The 16,602-nt window shown below is 38.3% G+C and overlaps 1 protein-coding gene across 1 annotated transcript in view; it reads right to left on the bottom strand.

Moving 5' to 3' along the window:
• The window catches only part of nr1h4.L (nuclear receptor subfamily 1 group H member 4 L homeolog), a 42,294-nt gene extending 31,974 nt beyond the window's left edge, over positions 1-10,320 (bottom strand). Inside the window, exons 1-2 of the mRNA XM_018252304.2 lie at positions 10,166-10,320; positions 2,499-2,598 (exon numbers count right to left, since the gene is read on the bottom strand). The gene's annotated coding sequence lies outside the window, so the exon portion shown is untranslated. The remainder of the gene's footprint in view (positions 1-2,498; positions 2,599-10,165) is intronic.
• Between the last annotated feature and the right edge of the window lie 6,282 nt (positions 10,321-16,602).

Below are 16,602 nucleotides of genomic sequence, written 5' to 3'. Positions count from 1 at the left end.
AGGGCCAAAACCAAACTAAGTATTGGCAGAAGGGATTTGTACTTAGTGACCCCACCACTACCAGCGTTGTGCCTTAGGCACTTGCCTCTTCTGCTTACTCCTAGGTCTGGCCCTGAGCCATATTTGGGAGTGTTGGTTTTGCATTTTGGAAGGGAGCCTCTGCAGTTGCCCTATGGCATGCTTGAGCCTTGGTACTCCAGAACCAGCAGGTCAATGAATGTCAGAGGATCTTTTAAAACAACTCATGTCTGCACTGCATACATCTGGCTTAGTTTATTTAATAATTTATTTATTTATTTAATAATAATTCTCTTTTCTAATTTTGATGCAGAAAACTGGTTTTCCTTTTTTATTTGTGGTTTTTGAGTCATTTAGCTTTTTATTCAGAAGCTCTACCTTTTGCAATTTCAGCAATCTGGTTGCTAGGGTCCAAGTTACACTCGCAAACATGCACTGATTTGAATAAGAGACTGGAATATGAATAGGAGAGAGTCTGATTAGAAAGATAAGTAATAGAAATAGCAATAACAATACATTTGTAGCCTTACAGTGCATTTGTTTTTAGATGTTGTCAATGATTCCCATTTGAAAACCGAAAAGACCCAGAACAAAAAGGCACATGATTCAAAAATGATATAAAAAAGAAAAAATGAAGACCAGTTGAAAAGGCGCTTAGAATAAGCCATTTATAACATAATAAGATGAACTACCCCTTTGCACTTCTACGATAAAACTTAACATTCAGTGTGTTCTGGTTATGAATTATATGTGTCAAAGCAACTACCATTTTTTTGCAATGTTTGCAGACACCTATTGCTTTAATTGCTTTTAGTCTCAAAGATGTTTTAAGGTGAGACCTGTTGACAATATTCAGATGAGATCTTTTACATAGTTACAAGGTCCATCAAGCTCAACCATTTGCTCAAATAAGTGTTTAGTTAATCCCTAAAAAAAGCTCCAGTTGATGCAGAGAAAGGTACAAAAACTCGGTATAAAGAGTCTGAAGGTCATTCCTCTGCATTAGAGTTGTCTACTTAATAGTGAAAAACAGCTTTCCTTGCCTTTTTTTTTAACAATTGTGGCTTAAATGGGTGTTTTAACTGAAGGAAGAATACCATAAGGGTAATGGCACATAAGGAAGTTTGCTACCCGCAAAAAAAGTCATGCAATTAGCAAACACAGTCACAGCCAAATTCCTGGTCACAGTCCTAATTCATACACATTTATACAATGACACCCAAATCTTACCTTTCACATAATTAAAAGAACAGTAACACTGAACACTGAAACTGGAATTGTATCAAAGTAATGAACAAGCTGTTGTGTAGCCATGGGGACAGCCATTCAAGCTGGAAAAAGGAGAAAAGGCACAGGTTACATAGCACATAACAGATAAAACACCATTGTATTGGGCAGTGCTTATCTGTTATGTGCTATGTAACCTGTCCTTTTCTCCTTTTTCCAGTTTGAATGTCTGCCCCCATGGCTACCAGCAGCTTATGTTTACTGTTCTTTGTGAAGCAAGCACACAGCTTTTTTCAGTGCATGCTAACAATATTAATTACTGTAAAATGTTTTGGTGATTCTGTTCCTTTAAGTCATAACCCAATATTCCTGTTATTCAGTAGTGAGGGTACAAGTCTGTCCAACTTTACAAGTTGACTTCATTAAAAAACAAATGCTCTGTAAGGCTACGCATGTATTGTTATTGCTAATTGTTATTACTCATCGTTATCATTCTATCCATGGCCTTTCCTATTCATATTCCCGAAAGCTAGATAACTCAACAACTACAAATAATAAAAAAATGAACCAATTGTCTCAAAATTTCACTACTAAGAGTTAATTTCATACTAAAAGTTAATTTAAAGGGAAAGTAAACCCAAAAAATTACTTTTGCCTCATAAAAGAAAACATAACTCTAAGCAACTTTGCAATATACATTCATTACACATTTTTTCAGTTTTTTAAGTTAGTTGTATATGTATTGCTGTTGAAAGCAGTGTCTGTCCCTTTCTTTTCTCTGCCCTGATGACTCAGACTGTTGATACAATATAAGACAAGGCAGCTGATTAATAGACCTGTCTTTCCCAGGGAACTAAGACTATTGCAACATTGTTTAAAAAGTAACAACCAGGAGTTCGGCAAATGCTGCTTTCAATAGCAATTGTTTTTACAAATAACTTTAAAAGCATTGGACATTTTTTGATAAATCTATCTTGGAAACTTGCTTAGAATTATGTTTTGAGGCAAATTTTTATTTTGGGGTTCACTTGCCCTTTAAAGGTGCAACCCCTTTAATATGCTATGTGCTTCCAAACCCACATTTAAGCAACTCCACTGGGGTTCGTTGCAGGGGTGGGAAATCTGCAGATGTAAAACTGATTTTCTAATTAGTTCCATTAATGACATCAATAAAAGTTAATTTTTAAAAATCCCTTGCACATAAAACTTCAACTGTGTACCAATCAGGATATGGAATTGCCATTGTTGCTTACCTCCCAACTGTCCTGTTTTCCGCGGGACAGCCCCAATTTTGACAGCTCAGCCCGAAGTCGTAGTTCCTTAATGAAATGTCACGAGTTTCTTTTTCCTCTCCTGCACAGACACCAGAAAAAGATGTTTCTAAAACAATTTAGATGTTTCTAAAAGAATTAAATGAGAGGCTTTTTGGCAGAGAACCCATAATACTCAGCACCTGCATGGCTATGGATGCACAGGCTGTTTTCAGCGGCTTAATTGGGCTGACTTCAGCCTGTGTGTGACTGCACACAGGCTGATCAGATTCAAATCAATGGAGCAGGGGTGCTGCGCAGATCTGCTTCTCTTGGCCTGCAAAATTACTCAGGCTGACAACAGCCGCTGATCAGCCACTGAAAACAGCCTGTGTGTCTATAGCCTTAGATACATTTGTAACTATTTAAGATAAGCAAAGATACAATTATAACTATTTAAGATAAGCAGGTCTCTTGTGAGTACCAAGACTTTCAGCTTAAAGGAGAACTAAACCCCCTTGCTAATAAAAACCCGTACACTCCATATTCCCCCCTCCCTGCTCCCCTCCCCACACAGGTGTTAACAGCAGTAAATGCCCCTAAGCCTGTAATTACCCCTCATTGCAGAGTCAGCGCAGCGGAGCTCACCGGGGCCATCTTCAGCGATTCGTTAATCTTCGGTAAGTAAGCACCGTATGGGCGCATGCACAGTTGGAGAAGTCTCCTGCTTTGTGATAACTGTGCATGCGCCAAAAGTGACGAAAATTACTGAAGCGCTGCAAGAATACCCGAAGATCACCGAAGCGCCGGAAGATGGCACACGTGAGTTCCGCTGCTCTGACTCTGCAATGAGGGGTGATTACAGGCTTAGGGGCATTTACAGATATTAACACCTGTGTGGGGGGGGGAGCAGGGAGGGGGGACTATGGAGGGTAGGGGATAGGTGTTTTTATTAGCAAGGGGGTTTAGTTCTCCTTTATAGAGATACTGACAGCAGAAATTAAACCTCTTTTCCGCATCTATAATAACATTGTCTTTGCATGCTATTTATAATTTTGCCATAAGAGTATCAACCCAATGCTTTTACATTACTGATTCCCCATGTTACTCTATGAGGGAGGCTGACATATTTATGAAGCAGTAATCCGTTGACAGATTGACAGATTGAGAAGAGACAGCAGGTTGGCAAAACAGTCAGGTTTAGAAACTTCAAATAACAATTACTTACAAAAGCAGCCCTATCAGCCATAAATTATCAACATAACCTTTAATTTATGTTTCTATTTTGAAGAGTAGCTTTTAAGTGTCAGCATCAATTACCTTTATTAGCTATTTACCTTTATTAGCAAAACTGTAATAACACATAAAACATGATGTGTTCAGACTTTGCATAACCTGCCAAATTTAGTAAAATGGATGTAGTATTTGGGGGGGAGTGGCCACAAAATGGTTGTGGTCAAAATGTTTTTCCTGCGCTATGTATGGCACAACTTTTTATCCCTCTTTCCAATTTTCGAATGTTGGGAGGTATATTTTTGGTTGTCATTTTTTTCATTATTTAGGCAAGAGACACACAGTCAGATTTGGGGAGATTAGTCGCCCGGCGACAAATCTCCTCTTCATCGGGTCGACTAATCTCCCCGAACAGTGGCGTAACTGCCGGGGGAGCAGGGGGTGCGATTGGGGCAGGGCCCGCACCCCCCCCAGGGCCCCCCGGCAGCTCACGTGCCATGAATTCCGTGCTGATTCCCGGGCGGTTCCGGGTGTACGGAGGGGGGCGGGGGCCCCGGCTGCGCGTCCCGCGCCAGGGCCCGCCCCCCTCTAGTTACGTCACTGTCCCCGAACTACATTCCCCTGCCTTCCCAGCAGCTAGAATCTAAATTGCCGACGGGATGGCACTCGGAGCTCTTCGTTTTCCGTAGTCGCCTGAAGTTTCCTTGTGAGGCAACTTCAGGCGACTTCAGAAAACAGAGGAGATTTGTCGCCGGGCGTCTAATCTCCCTGAATCTGGCCGTGTGTCTCTGCCCTTACAGTAGCAAAAATTTCCATGGATTCTGTAATGTTAATACATCTTTTCTTACTGAAAACAATTCTTTGCTATACATATAATCTTACAGGAGCCATTTGTCACAATGTTTACTTAATGTCAATTACTGTTCAACTCTCTTGACCTGTTTCCCATGTATGTGTTTCAGTAGGCTGCCATGTGATGCATATCCTATGTTGCAATAGCAATTTCCAATCATTCCTCTTCTCTTCTCAAGCCTGTGCAATTTTCAAAGACAGTTCTAATTCATTTATCAGTTGTTTAGGTTTTTTGGTGATAACTAAACTCTGAAAAACTGAATCTAGCATAATTAGCAGATGTGGTAGCATATCACACAAGCAAACTTAAACATCTCTGACATCTATTACTTACATTTAATGCTGCACATATAACATTCCAGACAACAGATTATACAGAATTGTTTCTTGCATATTAGTAGACTTTTTTCTATTTCTGCTTTTCATCTGAAGCACACAAAGCAGTAATAATGCACAGATACATATAATTGCCATTTTCTCATCAAAAATATTGTTAAGAGATTTGTGGTTCATTTTATTTGACGTTTCTTTCTCTGAAAACTTGAGTAATAAATTGATCTTCTGTTGTCTTTATTACCCTTACTTAAAGGGATACTGTCATGGGAAAACACGTTTTTTTCAAAACGCATCAGTTAATAGTGCTGCTCCAGCAGAATTCTGCACTGAAATCCATTTCTCAAAAGAGCAAACTGATTTTGTTATATTCAATTTTGAAATCTGACATGGGGCTAGACATATTGTCAATTTCCCAGCTGCCCCCAGTCATGTGACTTATGCTCTGATAAACTTCAATCACTGTTTACTGCTGTACTGCAAGTTGGAGTAATATCACCCCCTCCCTCCCCCCCCCCAGCAGCCTAACAACAGAACAATGGGAAGGTAACTAGATAGCAGCTCCCTAACACAAGATAACAGCTCCCTGGAAGATCTAAGAACAGCACTAAATTGTAAAAGCCAAGTCCCACTGAGACTGATTCAGTTACATTAAGTAAGTGAAGTAACAGCCTGCCAGAAAGTAGTTCCATCCTAAAGTGCAGGCACAAGTCACATGACTGGGGCAGCTGGAAAATTGACAAAATGTCTAACCCCGTGTCAGATTTTCCATGACAGTATCCCTTTAATAAAGGTAATCTTTCATGAAAAGTGATGAATTTACACCAACAATGTTTAATGTTATTACAGGTATGGGACCTGTTATCTAGAATGCTCTGCACCTGGGGGTTTCTGGATAATGAGTATTAGGATCAAGTTCAAGGTACTGTTTCATTATAACAGAGAAAAAGCAAATGATTTTTTAAAATTTTGATTAATTGTTTAAAGGAGAAGGAAAGCTACGGAGGCATTTTATTGCCAATAGATTAGCTGCAATAGTGCAAGCTAGAATGCTATATTTATTCTGTAGAATGTTTTACCATACCTGAGTAAAAAGCTCTAGAAACTCTCTGTTTGTTTAGGATAGGAGCTGCAGTATTAACGTGGGGTGACATCACTTCCTGCCTGAGTCTCTCCCTGCTCTGGGCTCAGATTACAGTAGAGAAGGGAGGGGTGGGGGGAGAGGAGCAAACTGAGCATGCTCTTGCCCAGGGCAATGAGGTTTAAGCTGAAGGCAGGAAGTCTGATACAGAAGCCCATGTGTACACAATAGAAGGAAAGAAATACTGTATTTCTTTTGACAGGGGACTCAGAGCAGCACCACTTTGGGGGTTTACTGGTATATTTAGATGGACCTTTCTGATAAGGCTTACTTAGTTTTAACCTTTCCTTCTCCTTTAAAATGGAGTTTATGGGAGATGGCCTTTCTGTAATTTGTAGCTTTCTGTATAATGGGTTTTTGGAAAAAGGATCCCATAACTGTACTTTGTAATATAACAGCCACATTTTCTACCAATATTACTATCTAGCAGAATTAATTGGCATATTTCAACTTGTGAGATAACTCCTTCAAACCCTTAGCTTCTTCCTTTAAAGAATATGAGTTGAGATCAGTGGGCTTTATCTTTATGAAAAGTTATTATTATATACATGTAAATATCCAAATGTGCTCAGAGAAATACTCAGAGTAAATTTCCATCAGTTAATTTTTCCTGAGTTTAGATCTTTTTTAAATTGTTTTGGAGTACCGACTAGAAGAGAAGAAGAGAGCTAGGATAAACAAAGGAATTGGATTTAGAGACAGTATATATATACCCTTAAAGCAACAACAGCTAACAAAAATTCCACCAATAACCTATAAAAATCTATATATTTTGTATATAGCAACTGAAACCAAACACACCCAAAAGATATAGGCATATGTTACTTACTATACTGCATTTATCAATTGCATGGCTACTACATATGTTGCAGGAAATTATTTTAACAGTCAAGTCATTCATTCTGTTCATATTTGCTTAACTTGCTTTAAAATAAAAGTCTGGTGAGTGAAGACATCTAATGTGGACATTTATTGTCCATTTAAGGTAACAGAATTGAAATGTCAGGTAAAGTTCAAGGCCAGGTTGGAATATCGAAACACAATATGTTCCACCTAATGTTCAGCTGCTATTTCTGGTGATCAGATCCACCGGAATCTACCAGGAGAACTTCAATATTCCAAGTCTTATTGATTTATTAGTGAGATGGCCTGCTTCATTGCCTAACAAGTTAAATTGTGTTGTTTCCATTATAAAAACCTGTCAACCTCCAAGAAAAAATGGTGCACAGTGCTGTTTAGTGCTCTTTAAATAGTGCGTCTTTAAGTAGCCCAAACCATAGTGTTAAAGCACCAGAAAAGCAATCTCAGAGACTTACTTTGGAATTGCCTGACTAGTGCATGTGCTAGTGGATCATCTTTATGGGTAAAAAGGTCCCCTGATATTTGTCTATATTATGTCCATAATCATGTCCTCAAGGAAGATACTTTTTTTCCAGAAAAAATAACCTTGTCTTGACAGTCTTGCCTCACAGTTTAATTCTTTCATCCATTTTACTTATCTATGAAAACTTTCATATGATTTTTCAGGGTGCTACGAGTTCTCCTTGGGAAATGCAATACATAGAAGTATAATGGGGCTGTTTACAGTGCCTTTACACCATGTTTTTGGGGCAACTTAAAATGTAGTCCTTAAAGGAGAAGGAAAGGTTAAATTGATGGGGCTACCAAATGTTCTGCACCCCCGGTAATTATAATCACTTACCTGTTACCCAAGCCCAGTGCTCGTTAGCAGAAAACTGCACCAGCCCGGGCTACTTCTGTATGAGCACCACAGAGTGATCCTCTTGCACAGTCAGGGCCGGATTTACATAGCGGGCACCCCTAGGCCCACTGCCGTTCGTCACCCGAGCCCCCCCTTTATTCATGCAAATTTTCATAATCGGGACCTAAGCAACGTGGATTGGGCACGGGAAATTTACAAAATTATTGTATCTTCTGCGCATCCCCAGTGTTTTTGAACCAATGTGGGTGTGGTTGGACAGCATGCTGCCCCCCTAAAATCCTGCCGCCCTAGGCCCGGGCCTAGGTGGCCTTTCCACAAATCCGGGCCTGTGCACAGTAAAGTAAAACGCCTAACAAAAAGGCAACCATTTCATTCAACAGCACACTTTTCTTCCCAGGGTCATTGAAGAACAAATAAGCGAAAGAAAAAGATCGCCCATTGTGCTGGCACAGAAGTATCCTAGGCCAGCACAGTTTTCCACTAACAGGAGCACTGCCCGTTGTATCAGGTAAGTGATTATAACCACTGGGGGGTGCCTAATGTTTGGCAACCCCTCCCAGGGATTTTACCTTTGCTTCTTCTTTAAGGAACCCAAAACAGATGCAAGAATTCCATGTATGTCAATACCATTTAATAACCATTTTCTGTGCTACTAACAATTTGTAATAGTGTGCTTTATTATTAAGAAAAAACTCCTATGTGCCATTGTCATAAGAGTCTAAGGGGGTTATTTACTAAAACTCAAAGTGATCTCAGTTTTTTATGAAAACAAAGTCAACCAAACTCCCTTCCATGATTTGATCTCATTTATCAATAACTGTTCTCAAAAAAATCAGAGGGACGTGACTAAATCGAGCGTCAATTCAGATCGTACGATCGATGCTCAAAAAATTCAACTTTACCGAATTTGTGCTGCGAAAACATGACTTTTTTGGATTATCAAACGAAAACCCCGATTTTATCAGATTATCCAGTGCAATGACTTCTACAGGTTTGAAATGGAGTTTTTTCGGATACAGATTTTTAGCAGCTTTGGGGTACAATACATCTCTAAAAATTTGTGGTTTTTCCCCCCAAAAAAATTGAGTCTTCCCCTTAAAAACCTTGACCAGATAAATTTGAGGTTTAATAAATCTACATAGGTCTACAGGGATGGTCAGATGGAGGAAGTGTGTGTACTTATTATTCCCATGGGGAAAAAACACCTATTATAGACTCCTATACACCTATTTTGTATTTATTAGTTTTAACAATTTTTTTCCTAAAGTATAAAGCACATACCTAATCAGGTCTTATTTTTTTTACAAATATTGACGTTAATATTATACCCTACAAATTTTTAAAAAAACGAATTGTGCTTTGCAAAAACTTAGTGGAATATTGTTTTTTCCCATTTCCTTGTAAAAGTAATATAAATATTTACTGGAAATTAACAAACTGATAATCAGACTGTAGAGCTTCTGATAGTCAGGATACCAATGGACTACACATGTAGTATTATAAATAATGCCAGGGTTGCTCAGTGGTCACATGATCAACAGTCTCACTTCTAAAAGGCAACAGCTAAAGAACATTTGACTGCCGCCCATTATATGAGTGAACCATCCCCTTCTACTCCAGTCCAAAACAACTAACTGGTCCCTGTAGATGATAATCTGCCTATGGTTTCCATGCTGCTCTGTACACACACCCATCTTCAGAACATAAAGAAGACAATCTTACTTTTACATTGCAATAAAATGATTTTTTATCGTGTTGTAACTTGGTAACATACAAAACATACAAACACCTCCAAGATTTGATACTAAAAGACGTGTCTTGTTAATTTTGTAACTTTCACCTTCATTTTTTCAAGGCAAATATTTTCATAATCAACTTTGTTTTTGTGAAGTAACATTCCACATTATCAGATAGGAGAAAATAACGACAAGTTGCCATACTTTTTATTCCAACAGAAGCTGCTGGAGATTTTTGTATGGAATATTTGGAAAAAAGGTCATTGCCTCAAAGGAAAAGAGAGCCAAGCAATGTGCAATTAAAAAACACAAGCGTTCTTCATTTTATTCAGCCTGCTTCCATGAAATTGATTTTCCTTTCCTTTTAATATTTAAGAAAATGCTCTAAGATTAAACTATACATTTTGAAACATTTGGCTGCATATATTTGCTATATTAAGCATTATATTTAGAATGGTCTGCATTTTTCAGATGACTCCATCCATTATGACAGTGTCAAAATCTACAGCATAAGCCAAAAAACTGTATTTCTGTAAAAACATTCTACTATGAGATGTTCCTTTTAAGTCTGTTGCTGTGTATATGAAGTTTTATATTGTATTACGTACACTGGTACTCCTGCCAGCAAAATCTTGTGCTTAATGTCACTTACCGAGCTTGTCTTTGCCTTCTTTTCAGCGTACTTAAATTGTTCTCCAGCAGTCACAAATAATATGGGATCATTAGCGTAGAATTTGAAAATTTAGGAACGAGCAGTGGTAAGAATCATGCTTTACTGTCTGGCCCAATGGTCTGCTGGTGTTTAGTAGAGGAGCGGATTAATCATTAACTGCTGTCTTTACTTTAAATAAACAGATCTGGAATTCTCAGAAACAAAGCACTTCCAGGTTAAATGCCAAATTTACAAGAGGAGAGGCAAGTGGTGCATGGCTTCATCTGTATACACAGTACAATTTTATAATTGCGCCTACAATACATCATTGTAAATAAAGCAGCTAAAGATAAAGTAATAATCTGTCACCACAATGCTTTCCATAGCTAATATAAGGGACAGAAGCAGTGCAGTCATTTGAGAAAATACAAACTAAACACGATTAAATTGGATCTTTGCCTATTTATTAAAGCTACGGACGTGACGTGTTTGTGGCTATAATAAATTGGCAGAGAGCCATTTTAAGAATGTATGTGTTTCCAATTTACCGGTGATACCCTGCCAGTTCCAAGGCACCTAGGAATATTTTGCAAGAAAAGAGTATAGATTATAATCTACTGCAGAAGCAATGCAGTCAAACTAAAATAGATGCTCCAGATAGATAGAAACACAAACGTCTGACACTGAATGATAAGGTAAAATGATGCTCTTATGGTCGGAGTATTCACTCTAGAGTCACAAAAATCCTGCATAGATGAGCATCATTGACGTAACAGGGGAAAGTGAGCCTCAACCCCACATGGTAATCAAGGACAAAACCAATGGAAGGGTTTTCTATGGTATGCATTTGGTAGTTGGCTCAGTAAAATGTCATGCTCTGACTATGGATATTTTGTTGGTCTAAACCTGTGCCAGCCCCACCAAATTCAATATGGGGTATATAAGATCCCATAAAACATATAAGATGATAATTAGTTCTCACGTTTCCTTGACAAAGGTTCCTGTGTGGGACCGAAACTTTGGACAAATAAACCTTTTTTTCTTTTTTTGAAATATTTTGCCTGATTTGTTTAAATCCTGTGAGTGCCATCACTTTACACATTGTATTTTCGACTTATGCATGAGCACCCAGGTTTTGACTGCTTTTAGTGTGTGCGGTATAAGTACAGAAAGCAGCTTATCAGTAAAGTCCGCACCTATCTGTATTGTATTAGCTGGGCAGGCTTCCGGTAAGAAAAGACCTGCACTGAACTGAATGACCAGGCTAATTTCTGCAATAAACTCCTCTGCATTTCTTCTACATCACTGATTAGTAAAATGCCTATGCCATTATCATGTTCTGCATATCTTTAAATTTTATTGCCAGTCCCATGTAATCTTATCAAACATGCCTTAAACTGGCCACTGCTTGGCAGATAAGCAGATGATTTTCCAATTTTATTAAAAGAAGATGTACTGTCAGAACGTGTGATTCAGAAGCTAAAGAGACGTCTTCTGAGCTATTAAAGTTTTTCATTTATAGGAATCCATTTTTTCACAATATTCCATCTTTCGCCTTCCCCTTGGAAAAGCTGATTTATCAGTTTTAGAATTTGTGAATTTTAGAGTTTTTTTCTTTTCAATGATTTTTTATTTGCTTTTTAAAATATAGTGAAAAGACAAAAAGTTAAAACATCAAACGTTTACATGAAAGGAAAGAAAAGAAAGGAAGAGACAGAATTGGTCCTAAAGTGTGGAAGGACCGAAGAAAGGAATCAATAAAGGAAAGAACTAAAAAATGAATTTGATGGTTCATTGCAGTAGAAAAAATGTACGTACAAGAACTTTATATGCGGTTTCCAATAATGAGATATTTCTGGAACAGCTGGCTGTGGATTCTCATATCTGGGTTTCTCTCATATCTCAGGTTTCTTCTGGAATGGTGGTATTAAGGTCCTATTCCCTGCTTAAGTATAGGGTAAAGGGGCCTTTGAATGTATATAAAGTAGGGATGCACTGAATACACTATTTTGGATTCGGCCGAACCCCCGAATCCTACGCAAAAGATTCGGTCGAATACCGAACCGAATCCTAATTTGCATATGCAGGAGGATTTGGCCGAATACTTCTGGAAAAGGCTGAATCCCAAACTGAATCCTGGATTCGATGCATCCCTAATATCAAGAAGCATTCAATATAGGTAAGACAACCACTTTAAACCACATCCGTGTTACCCCATGTCCACATTAATAGAATACCAAAAAACCAAATAGTTGGTTCTCACTGCAGTGATATCACTCAAATGTAAAAAAGGTTAAGTCATATTAAGACATAACCCTTAAATACATATACCTCCTCCTCCCCTGTGGATAACACAGCACCCCCAGCACATGATTAAACACCTTAGGGGCCCATAACAATAATTTTGAAATGCTAACAAATCCCCAGAACAAATACCGAGCTTATGTTCCACAGGCAGAGCAGGGCACACACAGACAGAGTATGGCACACACAGGGAGCACAGGGAAGGCAGAGTATGGCACACACAGACAGAGTATGGCACTCCCAACGAGCATAGGGCAGGCAGGGTAAAGCGCATACGGGGAGCATAGATCAGGCAAAGTATGGCACACACATAGGGAAGGCAGAACAGAGCAGGAGAGAGGGAAACCCATCAGGACCACTCTAATATGTGCTGATGCTCCATTAGCATTTTGAATAAGGTGTGAATATGTGAATATGTGGGCAGTTTCAGTCTGGGATTTAGGTGTGAACAGTACAGGGCTTTAAGGGTGTGAACGATAGAGGTGTCACAAGTGTGAACAATGCAGGGGGATTACATGTGTGAACAATACAAGGGATTACAGTCTGAATTTGAGGTTAAAACAATGTGGGGGCCAGTTAATCTCTGTAGTGATACCTTTTAAATTTTACACATGGTAAGCAGACACAGCAGGCAGACTTTCATGTGCGGGGCCACACAAGGACAGCCCTGATATAGAGGATTACCAATGATTGGCACTGCTGATGATAACATTTAGCTGGGTGTTTATACTTATCCCAGTTCTCTAGAAAGCGAGCTAGGAAAGGGTGCGTGATATCAGGAAGGTGTACTAGGGGACACCATAATAATGTGCATGGAATCCCTGGGTATAGTTGATGATTCATAACAGAGAGGTTTTTTTTATTTCAATTCTAATAAACCTACATTTTTACAACACTCGAATATTTGCTTATTTGAATCTAAAAAAACTCTGTTAAATTGAAACGTGGAAACAAACTTGAATGGATTTGAAACCTACGTATTTTCCCCCAAAAAAAGTTTGAGTTTTCACCAGGTGACTCCAAATAGGTTCTAGGAGGTCCCCCATAGGCTAAAAACAGCAATTCGGCAGGTTTTAGATGGCGAACGGTTGAAGTTGAATTTTTAAAGAAACAGTAATTTTCTAATTTTTTTCAAATTTGAACTATTCCCTAGTCGAAGTACTCAAAAATTAGCTCGAAATTTTTAAATCAAATTTTTACTTCAACCTTTGATAAATCTGCCCCCTAAGCAAGAAGTATTTTTATGCAACTAGAAAATCATTATTTAGTATCAAAATATCAAATGTGTTACATTAGCTTTCAAATGTTCCCTCTAACCACTCTTATGAATATGTGATTTGAACTAAATTTAAACTGATGTACCTGTTTTAATGTGAAAACCATTTCCTACAGAAAACGATTGAAGATGATCAGAGTCCAGATAAATGATTAAAAATGAAAGGCTTTTCTGAGCTTAATGCACATTTTTAATCTGATTTCTAAAGTATGATCTTATCAGCAGAAATTGCTGGGTTATCTACAACAGATAAAAGATTGTAAAATGCTGATATAAATGCTGGAATAACTGGCAGCAGCTCAGAAAGCTTTTTACATTTAGTTCTAAAACATTCCTGACTGCTCCAATAAAACACATATATAAACAGTATTAATACATGAGAATGAGTACGTTATTGACTAGGCTTTTAATTCAGCTGTTGCATTCTAAATCTTTGTGCATGTGTAAAAGTATGAACTGTGGGAGACTGTAGGACACTTTTATGATGTTGGACAAGCTGAAAAGTGGCACGTTTTTTCTTTCTACCCCCTGCCAATGTTGAGGTCATCTCTTTGCAAGTCCTATATGGAGCCAAAGAGTTATGGTGGCCATACACTATAAGATTAGATGCCAAGGTCGCTAAATGAGTAAGAAAAAGTTATGTAGCAGCACTAGAACTAACCCTAACTAGGGCTAAGTAGCTAAGAAGCCTTATGCCCTATCAAAAAGAATGACTGAAGTTGGCACTGAGAAGAGAGAAATATCAAAATAGGTTCAAGGAGTACATTGTAGATCTAAGAAGTCATGCAAAAAGTCAAAACATTCTCCTCCTATCCAGTGCATATCTGGCAACCAATCACATTGCCCCTTTAAACCCTCTAAAGCTGGCCATACAAGGGCCGATAAAAGCCGTGTGTGGGGCCTTCGGTGGGCTTCCCCAATCAATATCTGGCCGAAAGTCGGGCAGATGCCGATTGGGCAAGGGTAAAAATCCCATTGGATCACGGACTGCATCTGTTCGCTGATGCGGTCCCGCGATCCAACCGCCCATATGCCATACATTATGATATGATCGTTGGGCCCTAGGGCCACGATTGGATCAGCCCTATATAGCCAAGGTGCGATATCGGGGAGAGATCTGCTCATTTGGCGAAAAATCGCATAATGAGCGGATCTCTATGTGTATGGCCACCTTAAGAATAATTCAGTAGATCACAGTGTTATGTCAGTACATGTACTTTATTTTTAAGAAATCATATAGTAAACATAAAATGAGGTAAATTGCAAAATGCAACACAGGCTATTACCGGGAACACAAGTCCTTTCTTTCAGAAGCTGATCTGCTAGTCAGCCATGAACTAATTTTTATATAATCATTGCTACTAGTAGATATATTGACTATATCCTTCTGCAGAAATCATCTCTCTGCTACACAAGATACAGCCACCAGACAATTATACTATTACTCGTACAGAGCCAGCTGGATACATTTTATAAGCATAATATTGCAGGTCCCACGGGAGTAGGTATAGACAGGGGAAAAGCTGATAAATGCTGTGCCTTGCAGTGCTCAGCAGTATATATGTCAAAAATGCTGACCGACAGCCTATCCATGACATATTTAATATTGTGCATTGCAAAATCATTGCAAGTGACCTCTCCCGGCATTTTGTAGTGTGAGAAAATGCTTAAATGCACATGCATGATTCTGTTGTGACTTTTTGGCAGTTTCCTTGCAACGTTTTAGAATAAAATACTTACTGTGGTCCAAAGCTGGGAACACCATAGAAAAAAAATAGTTTTGGGGTATATGCTATCTTAACAGCCTTTGCTGCTGGATAAAATAAACCACAAATTAACAGGATCAAGCATGGTCATCCATCGATCAAGCCCTTTATTATTGTATAAAATACTGTAAGAACTGTAAGGTAAGGCTATTTTGCCAAATCAGCAATTAAATCATGAATCAAAGCCATAAAATCTGAATCTGAAAAGCCCAAATTGTGATCAAAGCAGACTTTATTATTGTGGGTTGTGTTGAGGTTTATTCATTTACAAGATATTGCTTAATTTGAATCCAGTGCTTGCTCCTTGTAAAAGTCAATAAATCGTTACAAAGAATAAATAAAACCTTTGCAACATTCATCAGTGCAGAAATAAGTAAACATTCTGTATTTAGCTTGAAACCAAACAATAATAGCCACCGAATCAAAAATAGGTCACATATAGGATCATTCAGTATGTTAGTTCTCTTTGGGATTTTCAGCAGTTTCTCCCTTTAGGAGTGCCAGCAAGCTTGCAAGCTACACAATAGAAAATATAGTATAGAGGATAATAATAGATAAAGTGTGTTGATGAGGGTGTTACTGTACTACAATATCCAGCACCATATGGACATTTCCCAGATGTAGGAATGGATTCAACACACAATATATGTGTACAATATGGATTAGCAGGACAATATAAATATAGAATCCAAACTAAGGAATAGAAGGAAAACAAGGAAGCATTTCTGGCCCTAGCCATATAATGTCACTGCCAAGAGGTAGGGCAGGGTGAAGACTAGTAGGACGCTATTTCTTTGAATATATATATTATTTGATCTGCTCTAAATTCTGCAATTTGAATTCCTTGTGTATCCTCAACTGCAGTACAATTTAAAAGAGAAGTAAAGTTTAACAAATAAATAGGGTAGAAATGCTGCCCATTATGTTTTTGGGTTCTTTACCAGCCCAAAGCAATAAGAGCCCATTAACAGTGAATATCTGTACCTCCAAATATATTTCCAGTAGCTCCTCATCTTCTTTTCTACTGATTCACTGCACATGCTCTGTGCTGCTGTTAGTTACCTGTCTCACAATATACAGAATATAAAAGT

This window comes from Xenopus laevis, chromosome 3L, assembly GCF_017654675.1.
Source record: "Xenopus laevis strain J_2021 chromosome 3L, Xenopus_laevis_v10.1, whole genome shotgun sequence".
Classification (NCBI taxonomy): domain Eukaryota; kingdom Metazoa; phylum Chordata; class Amphibia; order Anura; family Pipidae; genus Xenopus; species Xenopus laevis.
Note: the sequence above shows the minus strand (reverse complement) of the source record. Positions and strands in the feature narration are given on the sequence as shown.